A 14,006-nucleotide genomic window follows, 5' to 3' on the forward strand; every position below is an offset into this window, starting at 1 on the left:
AAGTCAAGGGTCCGAGGGTCATGCTCCGGATGTAACATTATCCGGTGAATAAAAAAATAAAAAATATTTTTTAAAATTTTATAAAACTTATTTTTTATTTTTTTAACTTTTAAATTAAAAAATAAATTTTTTTACTAAAGGTAGAAATATAAATAAAGTCCAGCAATATCCAATAAACAAAAAATTTTGTAAAATTATTAGTTTTTTAATTTTTAAATTTCAAAATTAAAACAAACAATTTTTACAAAAAAATAGAAAAATAAAAAGTTTCCACAATATCCAATAAACCTAAAATTTTAAGAAATTTAAATTTTAAATTTAATTTAATCTAATTTTCTTGAAAATGTTCCGTAGTAAAAAAGTCAAGGGTCTAGGCGTCGTAATCCGGGTGCAACATTATTCCGTGAATAAAAAATAAAAAAATATTTTTGAACTTTTATATTAATTTATTAAATCTTTTATTAGAAGTAGAAAAATAAAATAAAGTCCAGCAATATCCATTTACAAAAAATTTGTAAAATTATTATTTTTTTAATTTTTAAATTTTAAAATTAAAAAAAATAATTTTTTTTACAAAAAATAGAAAATAAAATTTAAAAAATTTAAAATTAATTTATTTAAAATTTTTGAAAACGTCAAATAACAAAAAAGTCAAGGGTCCCGACGTCGTGGTTCGGCTGCAGCATTATTCGGTGAATAAAAAACAAAAGAATATATTTAAAAATTTAAAATTTTATAAACTAAATTTTAAATTTTTTATTTTTAAATTAATTTTTTTAAAGTAAAAAAATAAAATAATGTCTACAAATATTTACTAAATAAAAAATTTTAAAATTATTATTTTTTAATTATTGAATTTCTAAATTAAAAATAATAATTTTTTTAGTAAAAGTATAATGATAAAAAATTTCAACAATATCCAATAAAAAAGATTTAAAAATTTTTAATTTTTAAATCTAATTTATTCTAAATTTTATGAAGCAGTTCAACAATAAAAAAGTCAACGATCCGAGCGTCATGCTCCGAATGCAACATTATCCGGTGAAGAAAAAAATAAAAAATATTTTTTAAAATTTTATAAAACTTATTTTTTTAATTTTTAAATTTTAAATTAAAAAATAAATTTTTTTACTAAAAATAGAAATATAAAATAAAGTCCAGCAATATCCAATAAACAAAAAATTTTGTAAAATTATTAGTTTTTTAATTTTTAAATTTCAAAATTAAAACAAACAATTTTTACAAAAAAAATAAAAAAAATAATATGTTTCAACAATATCCAATAAACCTAAAATTTTAAGAAATTTAAATTTTAAATTTAATTTAATCTAATTTTTTTGAAAATGTTCCGTAATAAAAAAGTCAAGGGTCTAGGCGTCGTCGTCCAGATGCAACATTATTCCGTGAATAAAAAAATAAAAAAATATTTTTGAATTTTTAATTTAATTTATTAAATCTTTTATTAGAAGTTGAAAAATAAAATAAAGTCCAGCAATATCCATTTACAAAAAAATTGTAAAATTATTTTTAAACACTTCATGGGTCCAGGAATTTTACTACAACTTCTTTCGAGCGACTCTTGATTAGTCCACCTACGGGGCGGGCAGATCTTAGTTACTGAGGCTGCCATTGAGGATGCATTGCAGTGCCTACCTCGGACTGGTGACACATGTGCTTATCAGTAGGCAGAGATCGCGATAATTGCTATGACCTTTGACTATAAAGCCCTGAAGTGCGTGATTGCCACCCCGGATGCCCCTTGGGTGATGGATTCTGGTAACATGAGGCCCAAGGGGATGTTATTTGCTTATTTATCTAGAGAGGCTAGGACTTGGCAGCAGATATTTGCCCACTATGTCCTACCTACTACCCATTTCTCTGAGATTCCGATGGATATGCTTCTACTGATCGGCTGTGTTATAGAGGGGAATGAGGTATACTTCCCCAAGTTGATCAGAAGATGTATGTGGCGAGCACACATCCGGGGCCTTCTACCATTTCCCACATTGGTCACTAGGATGATTGAGTTAGCCGGTGCCCCTTGGAGGGACAATGTCGCGACACCACCACCCCTAGACGACGACGACAAGGAGGCTATTCTGTGGGGTACGTGGGTGCACGAGAAGCCCCCATCCAGGCGCCGCTCTAGAGCTAGAGCAGCAGTAGAGGCTAGACCCTCTTCTTCTACAGCAGCGGCAGTACCTTTACCACCACCAGCAGCCGAGCCGACCCGCCTTCTGGTTCAGTGCCTGTTTCGATTCATGGAGTGCAGTGAGCGCCGTCTTATGCGGCGCCTTGATAGACTATACCAGCCATTTGCAGCACAGAGCGTTGAGCTACCCCCTCTCCCTGAGTCTTCCGCTTTGGAGGGGGAGGAGCGCGTGGAGGAGCCGTCTCAGCAGGAGGCACCCCCATAGACGCAGGCTACCCCGGAGACCCAGCAGCCTCCCACGTAGCCAGTGCCACAGCCTGAGTCCCAGCCGGAGCCAGATGCGACTGTTGACCCTCACCATGAGCCCGATCAGTAGCATCGAAGATGATGCTTCATCTTAAATGTGGGGAGGTCACCGTTGTCACCGTCGGTGAATTTGGTGAACATTTTCGGACACTATCTCTTAGTTTATGTTATTTTGCCTTATTTTGCACCGTTTGGATCATTGTATATATTAGTATTATGGATTGCGGATACTTTGGTTTAGTTTGTTAACTTTACACTTTTCCTTTACATACATGCACTTTTGCTCTATATAGTTGCTATAGCTTGTTTGAGCTTTTGGTTATGATTGGAAAAACATTTTGCGATTGTTGAGATCTAGTTGACCCTTTTTGCATATGAAGTTTTGTTTCGATTGAAAAAAGGGATTAACTAAGGAATTTTAATATTTCTCAATCACAACATTGCATTTAGAATAAGCTTAGTCAAAACAATGAGATTTCTCAAAGAATTTATCTATAGGGCACAACCCCAATTGATTTAAAATTTTTGTGGAACTTGCTTGAATTTTATATATTTTGTGAAGCATGTTTTGAGCTAAGAACACAAGCTAGTGAGTTTTGAGCCTATTGATGTGGTTACATCTTATAACCACTTATTTTCCTTCTTGTGTGCAATTGTTCTCGTTCTATGATTGTAATCCTTGATTTGTTCCATTCTATATGTCCCATTATTCTTTGTATTCATGCATTTATATGACTGAGGCCATTATTTCATTAGCTCACTTACCCAAATAGCCTACCTTTTACCCTCAATTGTTAACCAATTTTGAGCCTTCGCTTAACCCAATTGTTCTTTATTTTAGCACATTACAAGCCTAAAGTAGAAAATAATAAAAGTCCCTTGTTTGGATCTTTGATTAGCTTAGGCTAGTGAGAGTATTTATTATTCAAGTTTGGGGAGATTTGGGAACATTGGTTGGGATAAAAGGGTATTTTATATTTCTATATTTGGGAATTGGGTGCATACTCATGTACTGATTAAATGTATAGACCTTATGCAATGATATTCTTGTATGAAGTTTGAAAGAAAGAAAAAAAATGATGAAAAACAAAAGAAAAAGAAAGAAAAAAATATAAATGTAAAAAAGGAAAAGAGAAGAAAAAAAAGAGAAAAAAATATAGAAAAAGAAGAAAAACAATAAAAAGGGGACAAAATGCCCCAAAGTGAAGCTCAATAAGAGTCAATGCATAAGTGTTGTGAAATGAAATGAAAATGCATGAGTATGTAGCAAAAGTGAAGAATGGGTAGTTAGATTAGCACTTAATTGTATAGGTCATTATATAGGTTAGGTGGGAAAGCTTAAGTCAATCAAAGATTCAAATTCTAGTCCACTTAACCATATATGATCTTACCTTGACCCTAGCCCCATTACAACCCAAAGGAAAGACCTCATGATATTTGTATGCATGCATTGAATAGGGGAGAATTGAGTGAATCAACCCCTAAACACCGAGCGAATAGAGTGCAAACACATTCGGTGAGGGTTCGATTGCTCAATTACATGTTTTCACCACTATCATCTATATTCATGCAAGTTTTGTAAATCCTTTTTTATAACTCAATACAATTGTGGGTTGGATTTGGTTCTTATTACTATAGCCCTTGTGCTTGCATATGTTTCCTTGGAAGTTGATGTGTCTTGACCAAGCATTTGCATTCATATAGGTAGTTGCATTAAGGTAGTTTGCATATAGTTTAGTTGCATTGAATAATTGTCATACCCCTTATTTCACTCTTGGTTTAGCATGAGAACATGCTAAGGTTTAAGTGTGGGGAGGTTGATAAACCCCATTTGTAGGGTTTATCTTGTGTTGAATTTAGAGCATTTTGTTAACCTTTTCTCACATTTATTCAATGAAATAGTATGGTTTTGTGATTGTCTCTGTATTTGTGCTTAAGTGTGAAAACATGCTTTTTGGGTCCTTAATTTGATAGTTTTAATCTCTATTTGATTCCACTAGATGTCTTGATGTATTTGTTAGTGATTTCAGAGTGAAAAGGGCTAGTAATGGATCAAAGGAGTGAAGGGAAAGCATACAAAGTGGAGAAATCATGAAAAGCCAAAGATTTGGAAAACACCCATGGACACGCACACGCACTGGACGCTCCCGCGTGGATTGCGAAAAGCTCCATGGACGCGTACGCGTGCTGTGCGCGTACGCGCCGATACCGTACGTGACCACTTTAAGTGAAAACGTGCCCAGCGATTTCTGAGGAGCTTCTAGCCCAAATTGGAGTTGAATCTTGGCGCCAAAATGCTTCAAAAGAGCCAAGGATTGAAGGGGGAAGGCATGGTTGGATCATTACACACCTTAGATCTAGGTTGAGTTTAGTTTTAGAGAGAGAAGCTCTCACTTCTCTCTAGAATTAGGATTAGGTTTAGGTAGAATTTCTAGATCTAGGTTTTAATCTTTGCTTTCATCTACTTATCCCATTCAATTCCTTGTTGTTACATCTTGCTCCTCTACTCTTTTGTTCTTATACTTTGTTGTGGATCTACTTTTGTTCTTCTATTTTTCTTTTAATGCAATTTGAGGTAATTCATGTTAATTGTGATTTCCTTGATTGTTGTTGTTAATTCCTTGCATTCAATTGTTGTTAGAATTCATTCTTGTTGTGATTTTACTATGCTTTCTTTTTGTGCCTTCCAAGTGTTTGATAGAATGCTTGGTTGGGTTTTAGAGTAGAATTTTATGTTCTTGGCTTGGGAAGGTAACTTAGGAATTCTTGAGTTACTGATGTCCAAGTGATTGATAATTGGGAGCCATTAACGCTAGTTCTCACTAATTGAATCAGTGGGAAGCTAGGACTTATGGACTTGGATTGATATAGCTCACTTGACTTTCCTTTACTATTAGTTAGAGGATGACTTAGTGTGATTGATCCTTGCAATTATCATGTTGTGGTTAGTAATAAGGATAGAGATCCTTGATCACCAAATCCTTGCCAACACCGCTTTATCATTAGAATTTCATTGTCATTTACTTTTTATGCCTCTTATTAAAACCCCAAAATATACAAGCTCATAACCAATAACAAGGACACTACCCTGCAATTCCTTTGAGAGATGACCCGATGTTTAAATACTTCGGTTATTAGGATTATTAGGGGTTTGTACTTGTGACAAACAAATTTTTGTATGAAATGATTATTGTTGGTTTGGAAACTATATTTTACAACGAGATTTCATTAGTGAAATTCTATACCATCAATTTTCTATTCATCAAAATATTTTGATGAACGAAATTTTTTTTTATGCCGGTATAGAAATTAGCAATGAATTCAATCGTGAGTATATTCTAACCGACACGCATATCTCGCATCAAACAATTCTAAAATCTATAACCGAGAGTATTAGTCCCAAGTCGTTCTCCCTAGGAATTGCATTTGAATGCACATTATTGATTAGGAAGTCTTTTGCAGTTTTGAGAGGTTGGTGTAAGAGTTCAAGCTAACAAAGAGTGAATAACAAGGCAATCAAGATAAAAGCCTTGGCTAAGGGTGAGCATTGGAAGTTCCATCACTATAGCTTCCTTCAATTGTGATAACAATGGATTATTGCTTCACTTAGTTAACCTCTAATCATGGAGGAAAGTCAAGTGAAAGTAACTAACTTGAGTCACAAGTCCTAGTCTAACCCTAGGGAAGTCTAGCTTTAGTGCCTTCCAAGTCAATTAGCAATTCTCAATTCTCAATCAACAATTGACATACACTATTCAAGTGTCTCCAATAGCTCAACCCCTAAGCCAAGTAAAAGAATTCTACTCCATAGCTAGGGTTATCATTTCATCAAACATTTGGTGAGCATTCATAAGAGACATTATGGAATTGAAGAAAAGAGTTGAATTCAAGATATCTAAGTCACACAATCATCAACAACTGAACAATTGCAAGTAATGGACATGAAAATACCTCAATTCATTAATCCAAATCAAAGTAACAAAGTCAAATCTAGATCCAAAGAAAATGAATCAAAAGAACACAAATTGAGAATAGGAGAAGAGTAGATTTACAAATTGCATCAAAGTAGAAGTGAATTAGCAATTGATCTCACCAAAGGAATCAAAGAGAATTGTAATGGAGAGAGCAAGATCCTAGAGAGAAGTTGGAGTTTCTCTCTCTACAAAATGTAACTAACTCATGAAAATATCTAGAAAATGTGTAAAATGAGTGAATGGCCCCAAGCCCTTCAATCCTTGGCCTTCTTATGCTTTTCCCGCAAAAACTCTACCCCAAACAGGGGCTGTAACTGCCCTGAAATCGCTGGTCACATTTTCTCCTTAAAAATCACGTGCAGCCATCGGCACGTACGCGCACAGCACGCGTACGCGTCCCTGGGGTTTTTTGCGATCCACGCGCATGCTCGAAGTACGCGGGTGCGTCCATGAGATTCTGGCTTCCTTTGCGCTGGTCATAACGGCGCGCATCCACGCGTACGCGCCATGTGCGCTTGCGCGTCGTCACTTCCAAAGCTCAAATTTCCATGCCCCTTTCCTTTATGCATGCTTCCATCCTCTCCTCCAAGCCATCCTTGCTCTATATGCTCTGAAATCACTCACACGGATCATGGCATCGAATGGTAATAGAGGAGGATTAAAATATATCTAATTTAGTGCAAAAGAGGCATGTTTTCATCTATGAGGCAAAATTGGAAAAGGAACACAAAATCATGCATTTTTATATGAATAAGTATGAAAGACCATTGATAAAACCCTCAAAATATATACAAGATAAATCCTAAAAACGGGGTTTATCAACCTCCCCACACTTAGACTATAGCATGTCCTCATGCTAAAGAAAAAGCAAAAGACCAAAGGATCACAAGAGAATGAGATTCATGAGATGCAATCTATCTATATGAATGCAACTAAGATGGATGCTATTATCTACTTGGTCAAAAGCAAATCAATCTTCCTAGGATACATATATGCACATAGGGCAAGATGGTAAGCAGTGCATGAACTCTACCAATTTATAATCATTAAAGCGAAATATGCACAACTTGCATGAAGAACGCTCGTGAGAGCCGAGAACAAGGAAGTTGGCTTCGAACCCTCACCGGAAGTATTTGCACTCTATTCGCTTGGTATATAGGGTTAATCACTCAATTCTCCTCTACTTCATGCTTTTCCAAAATTTGTTCTTCCTCTAACAATCAACAATTATTATATGCATGCATACATATATCATGAGGTCTTTCCTTAGGTTGTAATGGGGTTAGGGTCAAGGTAGGATTATATATTTGGCTAAGTGGGCTAAAAATTGAATCCTTTGATTAACCTAAGCTCCCCACCTAACCTAAATAACATCCTATACAATTATGTACTAGTCTAACTACCCATTCCTCACTTTTCCGCATACTCATGCATTCACCTTTGATCACCATACATATGCATTGATTTGTCTTTAAGTTTCACTTTGGGGCTTTTTGTCCCCCTTTTTTTTTCTTTTCTTTTTTTTTTCTTTTCTTTCTACCTTGTTTGTTCTCCCTTTTTTTTCATTATTCCTTTTTCTTTTCTTTTTGTCTTTCTTATCAACGCATATGGTCTACATATTTGGTCAACACATGAGTATGTCTCCACTTCCCAATATTTTTAACAAAAACAACAACATGCTTGATGAGCGGATATTTTATACGCTTTATGGGGGTAATTTCATGTAGATTTTAGCATGTTTCAGTTAGTTTTTAGTAGAATATTATTAGTTTTTAGGCAAAAATCATATTTCTGGACTTTACTATGAGTTTGTGTATTTTTCTGTGATTTCAGGTATTTTCTGGCTGAAATTGAGGGAGCTGAGCAAAAATCTGACTTAGGCTGAAAAAGGACTGCTGATGCTGTTGGATCCTGACCTCCCTACACTCGAAATGGATTTTCTGGAGCTACAGGAGTCCAATTGGCGCGCTCTCAACGGCGTTGGAAAGTAGACATCCAGGGCTTTCCAGCAATATATAATAGTTCATACTTTACGCGAGGATAGACGACGTAACTTGGCGTTAAACGCCAAGTTCATACTGCTGTCTGGAGTTAAACGCCAGAAAAACGTCATTATCCGGAGTTGAACGCCCAAAACACGTCATAACCTAAAGTTTGACGCCAAGAAGGGCCCCCACACGTGGAAAGCTTTAGTCTCAGTCCCAGCACACACCAAGTGGGCCCCAGAAGTGGATTTCTGCACCAATTATCTTAGTCTATTCATTTTCTGTAAACCTAGGGTACTAGTTTACTATTTAAACAACTTTTACAGACATTTCTTGTACCTCATGACATTTTCAGATCTGAATTACATACTTTGTGACGGCATGAGTCTCTAAACTCCATTGTTGGGGGTGAGGAGCTCTGCAGCGTCTCGATGATTTAATACAATTCCTTTGTTTTCCATTCAAACACGCTTGTTCTCATCTAAGATGTTTATTCGCGCTTAACTGTGGAGAAGGTGATGATCCGTGACACTCATCACCTTCCTCAACCCATGAACGTGTGCCTGACAACCACCTCTGTTCTACATCAGATTGAATGAATATCTCTTAGATTCCCCAACAGAATCTTCGTGGTATAAGCCGGATTGATGGCAGCATTCATGAGAATCCGGAAAGTCTAAACCTTGTCTGTGGTATTCCGAGTAGGATTCCGGGATTGAATGACTGTGACGTGCTTCAAACTTTAACCTGCTGGGCGTTAGTGACAGACGCAAAAGAGGGATTCTATTCCAGTAGGAGCGGGAACCAACCGGTGATTAGCCGTACTGTGACAGAGTGCGTGAGCATAGTTTTCACTGCGAGGATGGGAAGTAGCCACTGACAACGGTGACACCCTACATAGAGCTTGCCATGGAAGGGACCTGCGTGTGAGAAGAGGATTTCAAGGAAGAGTTGAAGTCAGAGGACAAAGCATCTCCAAAACTCCAACATATTTCCCAGTGCTGCAAATCAAAGTAACATTGTTCCCTCTTTTATCAATTCCAGTAATTTCACTTTTAATCCAAATAATCCTATTGATATCCTGACTAAGATTAATAAAATAAATATTGATTGCTTCAAACCAATAATCTCTGTGGATTCGACCCTTACTCACGTAAAGTATTACTTGGACGACCCAGTACACTTGCTGGTCAGTTGAACGGAATTGTGCAAGTAATCAGTTAGTTAAATTAGTTCTCCTTGGCACATGCCAAGGGGCCATTAATTAAGGATCACAATTTCGTCCACCAAGTTTTTGGCGCCGTTGCCGGGGATTATTGAGTTTGGACAATTGAAGGTTTATTTTATTTCTTAGATTAGGAATAATTTGTTTTTATAGAGTCATTAAATTTTGATAGGATAGTTTCTTTTCAAAAAAAAATTTCTTTTCAAAAATTATTTTTCTTAATTTATTGTTAATTTTCGTGAGTTTAGTGTCTTGTTCTAAGTTTGGTGTCAATTGCATCTTTTATATTTTTCTTGGAAATTTTCGTGTGAGTGTTCTGTGTTCCTCCTTGATCTTTAAGTTGTTCTTGATAATTGGTTATACCCTTTGGAACCTTTTTCAAAAATAATTTTTCTTGGATTGAATCTTGTGCCAAACTTTAAGTTTGGTGTTTTCTTGTTAATCTTTTTTTTATAATTTTCGAAAATTTTCTTAAAAGTTTTCTAAAAATTTTAAGTTTGGTGTTCTTTCTTTTGTTCTTGGTGTTCTTGTGAATCTTCAAGGTGTTCTTGAGTTTTTCTTGGGTCTTGATCTTAAAATTTTTAAGTTTGGTGTTCCTTGGTGTTTTCCCTCCAAAAATTTTCGAAAATAAGGAGCATTAGATCTAAAAATTTTAAGTCTTGTGTCTTTTGCGTGTTTTTCTCTTTCATCACAAAATTCAAATTTCAAAAATTTTATATTTTCCAACTACTTTTTCGAATTTTTTTTTAAAAAAAAATTTCTAGATTTTAATTTCATTTTCTCGAAAAAAAAAATATTTTTAACTTCTTTTTATTTATTCCATTTTTATTTATTCCATTACTATAAAATAAATAATTCTCAACATATAAATTCTCAACTTGTATTCAATCATGGAAGCAAGTGGGAATGAACAGTCCAAGAGGACTCTGGGGTCATATGCTAACCCCACTACTGCTTCATATGGGAGTAGTATCTGTATACCCTCCATTGGAGTTAGTAGCTTTGAGCTGAATCCTCAGCTCATTATCATGGTGCAGCAAAACTGCCAGTATTCTGGTCTTCCACATGAAGAACCTACAGAGTTTCTGGCACAATTTCTGCAAATTACTGATACAGTACATGATAAGGAAGTGGATCAGGATGTCTATAGATTACTACTGTTTCCATTTGCTGTAAAAGATCAAGCTAAGAGGTGGTTAAACAACCAGCCTAAGAACAGCATAAAAACATGGAAACAGCTGTCAGAAAAATTCCTGAATCACTATTTCCCTCCAAAATGGATGACACAGCTAAGGCTAAGCATCCAAGGCTTCAAACAAGGAGATAATGAATCCCTTTATGATGCTTGGGAGAGATGCTAAGAAAATGCCCCTCTGAAATGTTTTCAGAATGGGTACAATTAGACATCTTCTACTATGGGCTTACAGAAAAAGCTCAGATTTCTCTAGACCACTCAGCTGGTGGATCTATACATATGAGAAAAACAATTGAAGAAGCTCAAGAGCTTATTGATACAGTTGCCAGAAATCAGCATCTGTATCTAAACAGTGAATCTTCCATGAAAGAAGAAGCTAAAACAGTAACTGCAGAACTCAGTCCGATGGATCAGGCTAATGAATTTAATCAGCAATTAGACTTTCTGACTCAGCAGCTAACCGAATTCAAGGAAATGTTACAGGAAACAAGAATGGCTAACAGGAACATGGAAGTACAATTAAAGCAGACAGAAAAGCAACTGTCAAAACAAATAACAGAAGAATGCCAAGCAGTTCAATTAAGAAGTGGGAAAACATTAAATACCTCACTTCAAAGCAGCAAAAAGACAGGAAATGAACAAATGGCTACTCAAAATCCCTCTGAGGACAAGCAGAGCCCAGAAAGGGATAAAGCTGGCGCTGAACGCCCAAACCATGCTCATTCCTGGCGTTCAACGCCAGAAACAAGCATGGATCTGGCGCTGAACGCCCAAAAGGAACATGGTTCTGGCGTTCAAACGCCAGAAACAAGCAAGGAGGTGGCATTTAACGCCACCCCAGCTTCCACCCCTGGTACTCAAACGCCAGTGGGTGATCAGTCACATACAAGTGCTGATAACAACCCTTCTAAAAAGGCTTCCCAACCCACTTCTGTAGGTAATAAACCGGCAGCAATTAAGGTTGAGGAATACAAAGCCAAAATGCCTTATCCTCAAAAACTCCGCCAAGCGGAACAGGATAAGCAATTTGCCCGCTTTGCAGACTATCTCAGGACTCTTGAAATAAAGATTCCGTTTGCAGAAGCACTTGAGCAAATACCTTCTTATGCTAAGTTCATGAAAGAGATCTTAAGTCATAAGAAGGATTGGAGGGAAACTGAAAAAGTTTACCTCACTGAAGAATGCAGTGCAGTCATTCTGAAAAGCTTACCTGAGAAGCTTAAAGATCCTGGGAGCTTTATGATACCATGCACATTAGAAGGTGTTTGTACCAAGCAAGCTTTATGCGATCTTGGGGCAAGTATCAACCTAATACCTGCATCTACTATCAGAAAGCTTGGTTTGACTGAAGAAATCAAACCAACCAGGATATGTCTTCAACTTGCTGATGGCTCCATTAAATACCCATCAGGCGTGATTGAAGACATGATTGTCAAGGTTGGGCCATTTGCCTTTCCTACTGACTTTGTGGTGCTGGAAATGGAGGAGCACAAGAGTGCAACTCTCATTCTAGGAAGACCTTTCCTAGCAACTGGCCGAACCCTCATTGATGTCCAAAAAGGGGAAGTGACCTTGAGAGTCAATGAGGAGGAGTTCAAGTTGAATGTTGCTAAAGCCATGCAACATCCAGATAACCCAAATGACTGCATGAGTGTTGATATTATTGACTCTCTGGTAAGAGAGGTCAATATGGCTGAGAGTCTCGAATCAGAGCTGGAGGACATCTTTAAAGATGTTCAGCCTGATTTGGAGGAATCAGAGAAGATAATAGAACCTCTGAAAATCCCTCAAGAAGAGGAGAAACCTCCAAAACCCGAGCTCAAACCATTACCACCATCCCTGAAATATGCATTTCTGGGAGAAGGTGAAACCTTTCCTGTAATCATAAGCTCTACCTTAGAGCCACAGGAAGAGGAAGCACTAATCCAAGTGCTACGGACGCACAAGACAGCTCTTGGGTGGTCCATTAGTGATCTTAAGGGCATTAGCCCAGCCAGATGCATGCACAAAATCTTGTTGGAGGATGACACCAAGCCAGTGGTTCAACCACAAAGGCGGCTGAACCCAGCTATGAAAGAAGTGGTGCAAAAAGAGGTCACTAAATTACTAGAGGCTGGGATTATTTATCCTATTTCTGACAGCCCCTGGGTGAGCCCTGTCCAAGTTGTCCCTAAGAAGGGTGGCATGACAGTGGTTCATAATGAAAAAAAATGAACTGGTTCCTACAAGGACAGTTACAGGGTGGCGTATGTGCATTGATTACAGAAGACTCAATACAGCCACCAGAAAGGATCATTTTCCTTTACCATTCATAGACCAGATGCTAGAAAGACTAGCAGGTCATGAATACTACTGCTTCCTGGATGGATATTCAGGTTATAATCAAATTGCAGTGGATCCCCAGGATCAGGAGAAAACGGCCTTCACATGTCCATCTGGAGTATTTGCATACAGAAGGATGCCATTTGGCCTGTGCAATGCACCTGCAACCTTTCAAAGGTGCATGCTCTCTATTTTCTCTGATATGGTGGAGAAATTTCTGGAAGTCTTCATGGATGACTTTTCAGTATTTGGAGACTCATTCAGCTCCTGCCTTAACCATTTAGCACTTGTTCTGAAAAGATGCCAAGAGACTAACCTGGTTTTAAACTGGGAAAAATGTCACTTTATGGTGACTGAAGGAATTGTCCTTGGGCACAAAATTTCGAACAAGGGGATAGAGGTGGACCAAGCTAAGGTAGAAGTAATTGAAAAATTACCACCACCTGCTAATGTTAAGGCAATCAGAAGCTTTCTGGGACATGCAGGGTTCTATAGGAGGTTTATAAAGGATTTTTCAAAAATCGCCAAACCTCTGAGCAACCTGCTAGCTGCAGACATGCCATTCATCTTTAATGAAGAATGTCTGCAGGCATTTGAAACTCTGAAAGCTAAATTGGTTACAGCACCAATCATCTCTGCACCAGACTGGACATTACCATTTGAACTAATGTGTGATGCCAGTGACCATGCCATTGGTGCAGTGTTGGGACAAAGGCATGACAAGCTTCTGCATGTCATTTACTATGCCAGCCGTGTGTTAAATGATGCACAGAAGAATTACACAACTACAGAAAAAGAGCTACTTGCAGTGGTTTACGCCATTGACAAATTCAGATCCTACTTAGTA

The sequence above is a fragment of the Arachis hypogaea genome, chromosome 3 (assembly GCF_003086295.3).
Source record: "Arachis hypogaea cultivar Tifrunner chromosome 3, arahy.Tifrunner.gnm2.J5K5, whole genome shotgun sequence".
Taxonomy (NCBI): Eukaryota; Viridiplantae; Streptophyta; class Magnoliopsida; order Fabales; family Fabaceae; genus Arachis; species Arachis hypogaea.